This window comes from Rhodnius prolixus, unplaced genomic scaffold (genome assembly GCF_049639745.1).
Source record: "Rhodnius prolixus isolate KJV_2025 unplaced genomic scaffold, Rpr scaffold_21, whole genome shotgun sequence".
NCBI lineage: Eukaryota > Metazoa > Arthropoda > Insecta > Hemiptera > Reduviidae > Rhodnius > Rhodnius prolixus.
The window spans coordinates 2,169,825-2,185,437 of record NW_027411606.1 but is presented as its reverse complement, the minus strand read 5'-3'; the positions used below and the strand labels follow the sequence as shown (position 1 = coordinate 2,185,437).

At 32.6% G+C, this 15,613-nt stretch overlaps 1 long non-coding RNA gene across 4 annotated transcripts; it reads left to right on the top strand.

Annotated features, from left to right (window-relative positions):
• Positions 1 to 4,314: 4,314 nt before the first annotated feature.
• Positions 4,315 to 14,583, top strand: LOC141455050 (uncharacterized). Of its 4 annotated transcripts, none has more exons than XR_012459120.1 (6): positions 4,315 to 4,473; positions 6,157 to 6,364; positions 6,829 to 7,016; positions 8,276 to 8,396; positions 12,057 to 12,234; positions 13,691 to 14,583. It is a non-coding gene; the product is annotated as an uncharacterized lncRNA (long non-coding RNA). The 4 variants fall into 4 exon arrangements; XR_012459123.1 differs by having other exon boundaries at positions 4,317 to 4,473; positions 6,039 to 6,364; positions 8,276 to 8,389; XR_012459119.1 differs by having other exon boundaries at positions 4,317 to 4,473; positions 6,039 to 6,364.
• The last annotated feature ends 1,030 nt before the right edge of the window (positions 14,584 to 15,613 follow it).

Here is a 15,613-nt window from a genome sequence, read left to right as displayed (position 1 = left end):
GATGGTTAATATTAAGGCCAGCACATGGTTGTAGAAGTAGGAACGATCTATTTCTTAAAATAAGAAGTAAAAACCATTGAAAAAACACGAAATCGTCTTTAATTTCACAAGAAGGCAGCTGTTTCTTCACTGGAAAGTTAAAAATAAGGCCAATGCAAGAATGTACAAGTCGGGACGATCTTTTTTAGGAAGTAAGAATAAAAAATGATTAGAAAAAGAATAAATCTTCTCTTAGTTTCACAAGAAGGCAGCTGTTTCTTCACTGGAAAGTTAAAAATAAGGCCAATGCAAGATTGTACAAGTCGGGACAATCTTTTTTAGGAAGTAAGAATCAAAAATGATAAGAAAAAGAGTAAATCTTCTCTTATTTTAACAGGAATGCTGCTAATTCTGCATTTGATGGTTAATATTAAGGCCTGCACTTGGTTGTAGAAGTAGGAACGATCTATTTCATGAAATAAGAAGTAAAAACCATTGAAAAAACACGAAATCCTCTCCCAATTTCTCAAGAAGACAGCTATTTGTTCTCTTGATACCTAATAGTAAGGACAATGTTAGATTGTACAAGTCGGGACGATCTATTTTAGGAAGTAAGAAGCAAAAATGATTAGAAAAATTGGAAATCTTCTCCTAATTCCACTGGAATGCTGATGTCTTTGGATTTGAGACTTATAATTGGTGGTAAACCTAGATTCCAAATGTAGGGTTGATCATTTTTGAAAAACAAATAGTAAAAGCCATTGGAAAAAGAGGAAATCTTCTCTTAATTTCAAAAGAAGTCAGCAATTTCTTCACTGGATAGTTAAGAATAAAGCCAATGCTAGATTGTACAAGTAGGGTCGACCTTTTTTAGGAAGTAAGAAGCAAAAATGATTAGAAAAATTGGAAATCTTCTCCTAATTCCACTGGAATGCGGATGTCTTTGGATTTGAGACTTATAATTGGTGGTAAACCTAGATTCCAAATGTAGGGTTGATCATTTTTCAAAAACAAATAGTTAAAGCCATTGGAAAAAGAGTAAATCTTCTCTTAATTTCACAAGAAGGCAGCTATTTTTTCACTGGATAGTTAAGAATAAAGCCAATGCTAGATTGTACAAGTAGGGTCGACCTTTTTTAGGAAGTAAGAAGCAAAAATGATTAGAAAAATTGGAAATCTTCTCCTAATTCCACTGGAATGCTGATGTATTTGGATTTGAGACTTACAATTGGTGGTAAACCTAGATTCCAAATGTAGGGTTGATCATTTTTGAAAAACAAATAGTAAAAGCCATTGGAAAAAGAGTAAATCTTCTCTTAATTTCACAAGAAGGCAGCTATTTTTTCACTGCATAGTTAACATTAAGGCCAATGCTAGATCGTACAAGTAGGGTCGACTATTTTGAAGTGTAAGAAGGAAAAATGATTAGAAAAATTGGAAATCTTCTCCTAATTCCACTGGAATGCTGATGTCTTTGGATTTGAGACTTATAATTGGTGGTAAACCTAGATTCCAAATGTAGGGTTGATCATTTTTGAAAAACAAATAGTAAAAGCCATTGGAAAAAGAGTAAATCTTCTCTTAATTTCACAAGAAGGCAGCTGTTTTTTCACTGCATAGTTAACATTAAGGCCAATGCTAGATCGTACACGTAGGGTCGACTTTTTTGAAATGTAAGAAGGAAAAATGATTAGAAAAATTGGAAATCTTCTCCTAATTCCACTGGAATGCTGATGTCTTTGGATTTGAGACTTACAATTGGTGGTAATCCTAGATTCCAAATGTAGGGTTGATCATTTTTGAAAAACAAATAGTAAAAGCCATTGGAAAAAGAGTAAATCTTCTCTTAATTTCCCAAGAAGGCAGCTATTTTTTCACTGCATAGTTAACATTAAGGCCAATGCTAGATCGTACAAGTAGGGTCGACTATTTTGAAATGTAAGAAGGAAAAATGATTAGAAAAATTGGAAATCTTCTCCTAATTCCACTGGAATGCTGATGTCTTTGGATTTGAGACTTACAATTGGTGGTAAACCTAGATTCCAAATGTAGGATTGATCATTTTTGAAAAACAAATAGTAAAAGCCATTGGAAAAAGAGTAAATCTTCTCTTAATTTCACAAGAAGGCAGCTATTTTTTCACTGCATAGTTAACATTAAGGCCAATGCTAGATTGTACACGTAGGGTCGACCTTTTTCTTAAAAGTATGAAGCAAAAATGATTAGAAAAAGTGGAAATCGTCTCTTATTTTAACCGGAATGCTACTGATTCTGCATTTGATTGTTAATATTAAGGCCAGCACTTGGTTGTAGAAGTAAGAACGATCTATTTCATAATTTCAGAAGTAAAAGCCATTGAAAAACATGAAATCGTCGCTTAATTTCACAAGAAGGCAGTTATTTGATCATTTGATACCTAATAGTAAGGCCCATGCTAGATTGTACAAGTCGGGACGATTTGTTTTAGGAAGTAAGATGCAAAAATGATTAGATAAAGTGGAAATCCTATCTTATTTTAAGAGGAATGCAGCTGATTCTGCATTTGATGGTTAATATTAAGGCCAGCACTTGGTTGTAGAAGTAGGAACGAGCTATTTCATAAAATAAGAAGTAAAAACCATTGAAAAAATCCGAAATCATCCCCTAATTTCACAAGAGGGCAGCTGTTTGTTCTCCTGATACCTAATAGTAAGGACAATGTTAGTTTGTACAAGTCGGGACGAACTTTTTTAGGAAGTAAGAAGCCAAAGTGATTAGAAAAAAAGAAAATCTTCTCCTAATTCCACTGGAATGCTGATGTCTTTGGATTTGACACTTATAATTGGAGGTTAACCTTGATTGTAAATGTAGGTACGATTTATTTCTTAAAATAAGAAGTAAAAACCATTGAAAAAACACGAAATCGTCTTTTAATTTCACAAGAAGGCAGCTGTTTCTTCACTGGATAGTTGATAATAAGGCCAATGCAAGATTGTACAAGTAGGGTTGACCTTCTTTAAAAAGTATGAAGCAAAAATGATTAGAAAAAGTGGAAATCGTCTCTTATTTTAACAGGAATGCTGCTGATTCTGCAGTAGATACTTAATATTAAGATAAAAGCTAGATGGTATATGCAGGGTCGATCTTTTTTGAGACGTAAGGAGCAAAAATGATTAGAAAAAGTGGAAATCGTCTCTAGATACACTAGAAGGCAGCTATTTGTTCACTTGTTAGTTAAGAATAAGGCCAATGCTAGATTATACAAGTTAGGTTGACCTATTTTGATAATTAAGAAGCAAAAGTGATTGGAAAAAGTGGAAATTGTCTCTTATTTTAACAGGAATGCTGCTGATACTGCATTTGATGGTTAATATTAATACCAGCTTTTGGTTGTTGAAATAGGAATGACCTATTTCATAATGTAAGAAGTGAAAACCATTGAAAAAAGTAGAAATCGTCTCTTAATTTCACAAGAAGGCAGCTGTTTGTGCACTTGATAGTTAATAATAAGGTCAAAGGTAGATTGTATAGGTAGGATGGAACTTTTTGAATCGTATGTAGTAAAAGCTATTGGAAAAATTGGAAATGTCGCCTAATTTCTTAGCAATGCTGCTGATTCTGTATATGATGGTTAATATTGAAGGTAAAGTGAGATTGTACATATAGGGACGATTTTTTTTGAAAAGTAAGAAGCAAAATCCATTGGAAAAAGTGGAAATAGTTTCTTAATATCACAGGAATGCTTCTACTTCCGCTTTTGATAGTTAATATTAAGGCCAGTGCTTGGTAGTACAACTAGGCTCGAAATTTTGTATAGAAAGAAGTTAAAAGCATTGATAAACGTGAAAATCATCTCCTACTTTGACTAGAAAGTTTTTGATTAAATATTTCATAGTTAATAGTAATGCTGTAGCTATATTGCGCAGTTATAGTCTATTTTCTCTGAAAAACAAAAAAAATGTATAAGGTAATGGAAATAGTGGAAGTTGTCTCCAAATTTCTCAGGAAGTCTGTAGTTTCAGAATTTAATAGTTAATGGTGAGTCGAATGCTATTTCGTACTTGAGGAGTTTATCTATTTTGTTATATAAGTAGTAATGTGGTCCTAATTTTACTAGAATTCTTTTAGCTGTACTTTTTGTTTTTTTGGTATCAATTTTTTATCTATGATTCTGTATAATGTACTTCTTTCAGACAATCATTTCATTTCCGCATGCTTGTTAATTTCTTATTTAATTTTAGATCTCCTTGTTATATTTTACATTTTTTTAACTTTATAATTGAAGCATCAAAATCTTAATGGTTCTAAAATCTGATCCAGGTTATCTAACCTATCAATTGAGAAGGCGTTGGCCACGTGACATCAAACAACTGTAAGGTGACAAACTCCATCGAGTGTGTTGCCCGGGAAATGTCGACAATAGAGTTCAGAGGAGACGAGGTTACGTCGGCAGACTTAGTGGGAAGAAAGCTGAATGGAGGAGAAAGCCACATTTCCTACGATCTATTAGAAAAGGTAAGAAAAAAAAAAATTGAAATAAATAACACACTAATAACTTTGTTTATTGGTTTTAATAAAATTGGATTAAAAATAAAGTAAGAAACTTTAAAATCCTACTAAATATTAAAATCCTGCAGGGCACAACTGAATAGGGGATTATTCCACTAAAACATGAGTGTAGAGGCTTTGGAATATGGTTTTAGCGTTGATTAAGTATGCTGAGCAACATGAATACATAACGTACTGTGTGCACACAATCTTATATTATACAAGCAGGATATACAACACTTACATATCCAGTGTATAGCACTAAATCCGTTATACTAACATTGTAAAGTGTTATTATGGTGCATATGCTGGTATATACAATGTATACATACAGTTGTTAAAATGTAAAGCTAATCTTAATGTATAATTTATTGGTAGAGAGTGAGAGAGCGAGTGAGAGAAATTATAATATTCCATTTATTTTTTCTCTCAAAAAAAAATCCTCAGTACTTGTGTCGAAGTAGAAAACTTTAAAGAAGGTTGGTTTGTCAGGAATTTATTGGGTAATATTTGCATATTAAATAGAAAAGTTGCTTGCATTATTCATTCTATTTTACTACATTCCACATCTATTCTAATTTTATAAAATTTAAAATATTAAAAAATATTGCTTATTTTCAGTTAAAAGAGAATTGTTTAGTGCATTCGAGTGTTTACTTATTTATAACGGTATTATTCTCAATAAAATTAAGTGAGTATATTAAGCGCATATTAAACTTTAACGAGCTCAAATAAAATACAATAGAATACAAGAAAGTATTAATTGTAACTTTACGCCCCACAGATTAATAGATTTTAAGTAGTTATTCTTAATAATTATGGTAGCGATAGGAATTCACACATGGATGAAAAGATTCCGTTTGAATATTTACAAAGAAACTAGAAATATAAATTGAACTGATTAAATAATCATTGGTCCAGCACAAATGTTATCAAAGTTCTAAACTACAAATTGGAAAAAGAGGAAATCTTCTCATAATTTCAAAAGAAGTCAGCTATTTTTTCACTGCATAGTTAACATTAAGGCCAATGACAAATTTTATCTTTTATGCAGAGTGGTCCTGCTAGAAACCTGAATTGGGTGACAGTGCATGAAAAATTGAGCAAAATGCCACCACCTGGCTGGCAATCCTATCTCATTCAGTTCTGAAGTTATGACTTTTCCTCGTGTTTTCTTTTTTTTAAAAAAAAAAAAGTCCCAGACCTTATAAAGTAACATAAAAACACCTACTGAGATTCTAGAGCAGTGGTCGGCAACGTTTCTTGACGTTTGTGGGATTTTCAATCAATCTAACATCTGAAAAATCATTGTAGCTTAAATGCCAGTGAATAATTTTATTGTTTGAATGTTTGCGAGATTTGATTAATTAAAGCTTTAACTTTTTTAATCTACGAATGCATGGAGTGACAACATGGAGGATCAAAAGCTGAACAACATCTGAGAGTAATTGTTACGTAAGTGTAAGTCAAGCCACACGAAAAACAACTAAAAGAGGACTGTTGTCAATTCTGGTGTTTTTTTTTTCTAAAAGGTAAAGCTGTTACTCTGTAGTATATGGAGACCAAGCAGGCCAGATAAAGAATTAACTCAAAGGAATTTTAATGAGCACAGAACTTGGCGATTGAAGTGAAGATAAGCAAATTGTTTAGGAAAGTCCCTGGTTGGACGTTTTGGAGGACAATCTGAAAAACTTAAGGCTCTGATCGTGGCAAAGAAACTCAGTTCATCAAGGAAAGCCTGGTACTCAGTTCATCAAGGAAAGCCTGGTACTCAGTTCATCATGGCAAGCCTGGTACTCAGTTCATCAAGGAAAGCTTGGAACTCAGTTCATCAAAGAACACCAAGAATATTTAAGAGGTCTGTATGCCTACAACTTTATTAAAGAGCATATTTACCTTTTTTAAACATTAAATTAAGTATTAAACTTTGGAAAAAATTTTACTCACAGATCGGTAAAATTATACGAGATAACAATTTTTATTTACTTTAATTAGAATTACGTTCTTTAATATAAGATTATTAGCCTAGGATAAAACATTAATATCAAACTGTTAGTTATCATGGATTTATTTAACGTACATATTGCGCTTCAGCCAACATAATAGGCTGTAAATAAAGACTTTAAGACCCAGCTATTTATCTTGATAGTAAGCGGGTATTATCACGTTTATATCTATGTGATAAATCGCTTTCAAAAATGGTTTAAGGTATTTAGAGAGTTTATTTATTATGTAATTTAATGTTACTTTATATATAAAAAAAGGTGATCAGAAAATTTAACTTTAGCTAATAACCAAATGATACGTCTTGTTTATTTTTAGGTAATGAGATTTCAATAGTGGTTAAAGATCACATTAACTTTGGAAGCTGGGCAACAGCAGTGATCAAGAAGAGCACTACCTCGGATTGATTTTAAATTACCTTTGGAGTTTCGAGTTGTGTCAAAAAAAAACTATGTATGGTTAGTGATGGACATTTCCTAAAATGAAATACTACAGTCTGACTAAAGGTAAAGGTAAAATTGTATGTATTTCTTGAACAATACCTTGTAATGTAATACTTGAACTATTTATGTAATTGTGGTGTGAAAAGTGCATGTAAAATAGCTTTCATATTGTTCTGCGATTAGCTGTTTTCGTTTTAACAGCCCAGAAACTTTCAGATAATTTGGCCTGTTGGTATTCTCAGACTCAAACCGCTACCTTACTACTAGTAAAAGCAAGAAAACGTTCCGCATCATCCCAATCACCTAATCAAAACCCTTATGATTTTAATCATACTAAACGAAATACTTTTTGCTTGCGATAAACATCAGATTTATTTTGAAATAGGAACAAACTTTATATTTAGCTTATGTAATTAGGTATTCCCGTGTTTCCATGCAGTCCTTAGGCACTTTTTCTACTTACACGGTTCATAAACATTTTAAGCAAAATTATTAGAGCAGTACAAAGATATATTGTGGCACTGGATTTGATACCCTGTCTAAGCCTTGGATATAATATAGAAATTTATGGTGAAATATGTTTGCTAAATGCCTCCTTCCACCACACCTAATTTGGTAGTTGTAGGTAAGCTCATCTGAAAGAAAAGCATTATTACTTACTATCCATATTTCTTTATTTTTTTGTTTGCATGTTTGTTCAATGTTTTGTATTATTTTGGTAAATATTAAATTGTATAATTAATTTATAATTATCAGCCCGAAATACCAGTGCGGGGTCCTGCCAGGTGGCAGTCCAATGGCCATACTCGGCACGCTTCATCGCACGTCGTAAATCATAGATATGGTTGACATTAGACCTTTTCTAACCCTATAAAGCTCTACCAGTCCAAGGCTTGCAATGTGGCGATTTATTTTTTGCGATAGCTATGGGTAAGCTCGACTAGTTCTTCCTTTAAAAATTATTATTATTCCAAGACCTGGAAGAATTATCCTCGTTATCTCACAGCGCAGTCTACTGATAAGCCATTTGAAGTGGCTTTGCTTCTAAATTCCACGAAAATGTATTTTATTAAAGTTTTCCGCCAAAACAAAAAATAAGATTAACTGTTTGAACTAACAGTAAAATATCTCCTCTTACTGTAGTAACTAGAAGAAAAAAAATAATTATTTTTCTTGTAAAGAGTAATAATAAAGTAGAAACCAAGTCTTTATCCCTCAAGTTTAATTAATTTTAGAGCTATTCTGCTGAAGTAATAGTCTGTTACTGTGCGTAGTACTTTTAATTGTGTTGAAATCTAAAAAAAAAAAAATCTAATTTTCAGAGACAGAAACATGTTACAACTTTTCCCGTAATACAAAGAGCAGTTACAAGACAATTCTGTGCAAGGACTCCACGCTTTGCTAGGCCCTATCTTCAACGACCTAAATGATATTGAGTATATAGTTAGTTTTTAATTATAAGTTTCTATAAGCATTTGTTTAATTCCATACTTAATGTTAGTGTTCTGCATGCTCTACTTTGTCGCTTCAATTCCTTGACTGGATTGGTGTGACAAGGGACTAGCTTTAGCTAGTTCTAGACAGGGTTATCTGCTGCCCAAGCTTTAGGCCGATGAGAAGGTTTTTATCTTTTAGTTTTCCGCGATTGATTGAAAACGTTCGTTCCCGGATGTCTTTAAATTCTAATATATGAACTACATGTATGTGGTTGTTTTAGACTGACTGTAGCTAAGGATTTAACCTAAAAACCTCAGTCTGAATATTTATGTTATAGATGTGTATACATCTCAGTAGATCTATTAATTAGGTAGTTGGACATTAAGTCCCGCCTGAAAAAAATAGGCAATTACTATACACTACTGAGACCTCATTCGTAAACCGCTGCTTGGAGGAGAGAAAACTTTGGATTTTCTCTGAAATGACATAATTGTTTTATAGTCTTAAATTGAAATTAAATATGCTGACGAAATTTGGAATTAGAAGGATTTCGCTTGACTAAACTTATAAATCTGTGGAACACACAGGTTTTCCACGTACTTTTACCTTTCATTTTATGTCGTTTTTGTTTAAAACTCTTACCATGAAACTTGATTTTAAGGGCAGTTCAAGGTATCCTGAGACGTTACACACTCTTAAAATTGCCACTTCATTAAAGTAAACTTAATTAGTCGCCTAAAGATTCACACCAAACTTGTTAATTAATTGAATAAAGTACAAATATTATTTACTATACATAGAGATAAAACAAAGTTTAACTTAATTTATTAAAATCATTTAATGGAAAATGATCAGTTTTCTGTCCAATGTGAAGTCCACCGTCAAATATTGTAATTGTGAGCAAAATTCTCGTGACAATATCTCTTGGGCATCACTAGCTTGAGTTTCGAATTTAATTAAGTTTCCATTATTAAAGCGACCATTGGGTTTCCTAGCCTCCTGGTTACTCGGATTATAACTAATTATAGGGTGGTCATCAACTTTGAATAGCTATGAATAAAACCGTGACCGTAGTGGGGATGGTGGCTTTCAATCAATATTTTAATGATATTAAATTTTATTATTAATTGGTATTAAATTAAACTGTGAGACCCTAAATTGTGGAGGGCGTTTTGTGTTATATGATGCTCAGTGGAGTCTCCCCTTTACCCCTTAATACGTCGTTATATCCTGTGTCACGAATATAACGGAACGGTTATAGACGTTAATAAATTAGTGATGGAGAGTCTGTATGGGCCAACTGAATAGAGGTGTAGTTAGGTTGGAGTGATCCGATTGGCTAACAAATGAATTTTAATGTATGTACTAACAATTAGTACCAAACTTTGTTTATTAATTTGTTCATTAATCTTGCTTTATTTATTCTTTTGTTTGCTTTTGTATAAAATTCTATTCCACTGATTGTTGAATTCAAACCATTTCTTTATCTGCAATACTAATCCTTGATCATGAATATAACCAATTAAAATGCAACCCTCTAATAGCCTTTCATGTAGTTTGATTTTTTAACTTACTCTAGGCATTGACGGAGAATTCTTTTATAGCAATCTGAATTTAAAAAATAAAATAATAATATTTAAATACTAGTCGGGCATATCCGTGCATCGTGGCGTATTCTTGCAATGAAATTGCTGTATATGGTTTCAGTAGAATGGGCACAGTTTCGTAGCAAAGAGCTAAGTTATTAAATAATTTTCTGTATTAAAATTCGGAAAAGTTTTAGACACATTTTTAAATTACACTTTAAGCAGTTTATGAACGTCATTTCACGGAAAAGAAACTGGTAAATATAGGGCAGAAAATGAGCAAAATTACGTCATTCCCAAGATTTTTTCTTATATAGAAATCCTTCATTCATCAGTAAGAAACTAATTAGCGTTCATCCAATAGCTAATCGTAAATAATAATCGGGAACCTACTTCATGCAAGTGACCCGAGCTCTGGTCTGAACACTGATAGTATTATGGTGCAATAGTTACAGAGCTGCTCCGATACGACAGGCGATTTGCTCAGGGAAAAAAAAGAAACCCTAACGAATAAATAATCACCTTTAGTGAGGTAATTCATTTCGGAGAAGAGGTAATATTTTAGTGGAGTCGAAAGTTTTTTAATTCGAAAAACAACCTCTGCTAACTTATATCTTCTGCAAGTGATTCCAAGATGTGAAAAAGTTGATCCAAAGTCAGAAGGCTCGTTAATTCAAGCTGAGATCAACTGTCTGAGAGGGTAATAAAGCTTCAACAAATGTTTTAAGAACATTTCAGGAATTTATTGATTGACTCTCTTGTGTACATTTATAAATTGATTTGGTTATAAAGGGGTACAATAACAAGTGACATATATAATTAATATAGGTTACGAATAGAATTGTATTAATAATGTCGGCAAAGGTATTATTAATTTGCGGGTCTGAAGTAATATCTCTCTCTATATTATTAACAAATGTACTCGAACAGTGCTTATAGAGGGAAGAGACAGTACAAATGTTCTACATCCTCTCAAATTACTCAATATGTAGGGAGTAGATATTAGAGATGTATGGCAGAGAAAACGAGAGAACCAAAGAGGATGACTGGTATTGTTGATGGCAGAATGTCATTTGTCAGGACGTAAGGGCGGCGGCTACCACATCATCGCCCATTCACGGCACTTCAGACTCACCGAACACACTCCCTGGATACTCCTTCAGGACGGGCCACAATAAATGACAATGTCCACGTCCGACCATTAGTATCGCTGGCTGGCCGCGCGATAGATGATGCTTTTGTTGTTGAGCTGTACACGCTGACACAAAAGTGTACCACCATTTAGCACTGAAGCGTCATGTACCGGCCATCGGCTGGCTATAAACTTGATAGCTCTTGGCCTCCTTTGTTTTATCCATACAAAATTAAGAGCATTACACAATTATTTCATCTTCACAATATATTATTTACTTGCGATTAAAAAAAAAAAAAAAAAAAATTAAAAAGTTTAATTACGTAAAAAAATGGAAACTGTCGGAATCAGGATAAGTAATGTTTCATTTCTTTTTGTCAAACATTCCCAGAATTATTTCTTGTTTAAAATAGGGCGAATTTTATCTCCCATATTGATCATGATTAACACTGTAATCCAAAATCAAGAAACCTAGAACTGAAACTGGGAAAACCTCGCAATCCACATTCTTATTTTAATAATTTTATATTTCTATATTTGAATAATCTTTCTTCAAGAGAGAACTGGTTTAATGTAAAGAGAGAAGGCTAGGATTATAAGTGACCAGAATAAATCCCTTAGATTCACACCCTTAGATTTTCTCTTCCTAGGAGCTTCTTAGAGCTCACTGTCCGCTAATGAATAGTATTGTTTGTCAGGTGAGGTACCCTGAAAAAATCTCCTCAGGATCTGACTCAGGTTTAGATGACCTCAGATGTTGAGCCTTAAATAAAAAATTAAATAAAAGTAATTGCAAATCCGTTCCATTTCAAGGATTCCCTTCGGCCACTTTTTAATTTCGGGCATTATTTAAGGGCCAACATTAATAAATAAAGACGTTTTAAGAACTACCTTTAATATATTTTTTAAATGTAATTAATGTGCATATTAAGTATTATTTTATATTAGGTATTTATTCAAGACGGCAGCTGCAATAGGCCACCATTACCGTAACCTGATTTCAACCACATAATGTAACCTCCACCTCCCAAGTAGCACAACGTAACATGTGAGGCTCGCATCATTTTCCGAAGTACCCCTTGCTCAAGCACTTGACTGGGCATAGAAATCAACAGTAATGATTAAGGTATAAGCCTTTAATCAGCTTTTTTGCTATTTATCTTGAATAGAATTATTATGCTGAAAGTGTCTAGACTTAAGATCATTAAGTTCTCGTTTATCAACATTGATCCAAACATAGGCTTTCTAAAGCAATTCCCAAGATTAATGGCAATTGATCTATCTTATTCATTTCACTCTAGACTGTTAACATACTGGATTTAATAATTCATTAACATCTGACAAAAAAGGTATCCACGCATTGATCTTAACTTCAATGAAAAGTAAGTTTTTAATATGGCCTAAGAGTAATTGAAATAAATAATCTAATTTAAGTAGCTTCATTTCTTTTAATAACTTTTTCGATGAATTTAAGTAACGTAACTGGTTTGTATTTTTGCATGAAAAACAGATACATATTAGCGAATGGGAAGGTAATTAAAAACAAAATATGGTTTAAAAGCACACGCGACTTTCCCGACGAGAGTGCTAGACACCATTTGACTTCCATCCGTACGCAAGATCTTTCGCGAAAATGATCATTTTTAAAATAAAGGAATGGATTCAGAAAGCCAAACTTATCTGAGTAAATTGTAGCCGAGGCAAGTTTCAAAATTATCCTCAAAGATGTCACAGAAAAGGGGTAACTCAACTGTATGTAGGGAAAGTGCATGTAAAATACTTTTAGATGGGCAATAATTTAAACCAATCTCTTTGATTTCAAGGTAAAAAATCTGAACGTGGTTGATTAAATCAGTGGACATAATTTATGGAAATACAAGCAACATAGAGGACATGCTATAAACAAAATTACTTGCTAAAGATCTAAGAAATAATTCAAGTACGTTTAGTTCTTTAGTTAAGTTTTCCTTTGGCCACGTAACAAGTAATATGGAAACCTATTTTCGTTATTATAAATATCTTTTTGTACATAGCACTCCGAAGGTCAGTTGAAGACTTCTATTTAAGTCTGATAAATCATAATACAAGGCACAGCCTGGGCCATCTAGCGGATTTTTCTGTTACAAACGTAAAATCTTAAAAATATTTCAAATAAAAGTGATATGTTTCTAGTATATTGGGTATTTTTCAAAGTTCAAAGAAAACAGTTGAAACCATGAATGTGAAAAATAAGTGTGATACGTAAATTTTCAAATATGCAGACTGGTTTTGACCAAAAATTTATTCTAATTCCTTTCTTTCAGAAGCTAAACAAAATTTTCCCCTCTCTCCAAAGCAGGTTAATCATTTTAGAGGGTTCCTAGGGGTGAGGAAGTGATTTCTAGAATGAAGATGAAAATAATTTCTTGCGAATGGATGGAAGGCAAATGGTAGATGTCACTCTCTCCGGAAAAGTAGTGTAGTTTACCCCAAAAACTTAAGTAAAATATTTAAGTTGGAACATTCTTAAATTAAGACATAGTTTCTAAGTAACTAAGATTTATAAACACAGACAATAACTAATAATGGCTTTTTGTTTTTAGGGTACCCTAATTGTCAATAAAGAAAATCTGACCGAAGAAGATTGTTAAAGAAATCGACAATGGGCAAGAAAAAAGAAACAAATGTATTGTGCAAATTTGACTTATGAGTTTTAAAGAAGTAGTTTTACATTTACTGAAAATTTCATTTAAATTGGAACGGAAGAGAGATGAACTAAATAATTGAATGGTATAAGGGAAAACATCTTTTAGGACAAGTTAATGCACAGAGTAGATGGTGTTTTCTAGCGTCGAAATAATTTAAAACATCCATAAATGCTTCTTATTTTCTAAATACAATGTATTTTTGGAAATAAAATAAAGTGGTAGCCGAATAAAACTTCAAGAAGTATTAAGGCTTGCATTCAGCTTATAAGGTGACGGAGGGTGGTAATATGAACCACATAGTCAACAACCTCAGTGCTTCTACTGGAAATGCTAACATACTTCAGTAAACAGAGCCAACTGTTTGAAATATTTACAGAAACCTCCATTCACTTAGGTGAATTCTCTATGGTTGGAGGAAATTTGTGTAGAAGTCACAGAGGAATCACACAAAAGATGCTGTAGTTTGGTATAACATGGGTTACTAAGTGTGGTAAGAAATAAACATGATCTGATTGCCAAGTAAATAGTTGTTTACATTGACTGGAATAAACGACTATCCCATTAAATCCAAAAGGGATGTGAACATATGTACCGCAGCTGTATGACTTTTATTAAGAGATTCTTCCTATAGAATTTGTAGAGTTAAATTATTTAGCGTAAAATGGAAGTTTAATTTGATTGAATAATGGAGTAGATTTTACTGTGAAATATTTGACAAGTATTTTGTAAACCACTTTCTGGAAGAAGTGTTATTAGGATCTCGATGTATTTTTTTTTTTTTTTTTTTAGTCAACTCTACATCTGCCATTCGAAGGGCTCCTTTGTAATAAGTCTTCAGCAAGCCCCTAATTTCTCTTCTTTCTTGAACTTGTACTAAGCTTTAATTTGCTGTTTATACATCTATCTTATTCATTTATAAGCTAATAAATTATTAATATTATTGTTTCCAGAAAGCTTAATAATAAGGAATCTTTTTTTGTGACTTCGCCACTGATATTTATAGTAACTTGATAAAGGAACGTAAAGTGAAAACCTTGGATTAAGAACAAATTGTTATAAATCTATAGCAAGAAGTAAACCACAATTACATACTGTGATATTGCAGTGTATTTATCTGACTTCAAGACCAGCAACAACAGATAAATTTCTATAAAAACTTATTGATATTTATTACATAACATTATACCAATGTAACTGTTTTTCCTTACTGTCAACTGCAACATCAGTTCGCACAGTCTTTGCAGACCTGGCTTGGGGATTCTCCTTACTACCTTGTGTTTTGATTAAGATACACATGCTAGTAGCACATTCTGACGGTATTATTTCCTAATAGAGTATTAAAAAACTTTGTCCTAATTAAAGAATTTGACGGAATTTAAAACTGGACTTCTGAATCGCTGTTTTTCATTTTCTTCAGTAATATCTGTTTCGAGATCTCCTGAATCCGAAAAAGTGGTTTTTACAAAATGCTCTTTCTATGTGTTTGTGGGTCTTTCTGATGTCCGTATCTACCGTAACTCAAAAACAATAAAAATTGCTGGGAATTAAAGTTTATATCTAAAGTTTAAGTACCAAGAGATAACGCCACAATAATGTTTTTGTCTCAACAGTCAACTAGAAGTACTACTTTACTGATCGCAATTTTAAATTTGTCTATATTTTCTCAAAAACGGCTCCTGTGATTATATATATGCTTCATATAATTACTTCAAATATAAATTTTGCACGTAAAACTTACAATAAATACTATATGGAACATTGTTTTCAGTGCAAAGAGCTTCAAGTATTTGTGTGTGTATGTATCTTCAGTTTAGACCT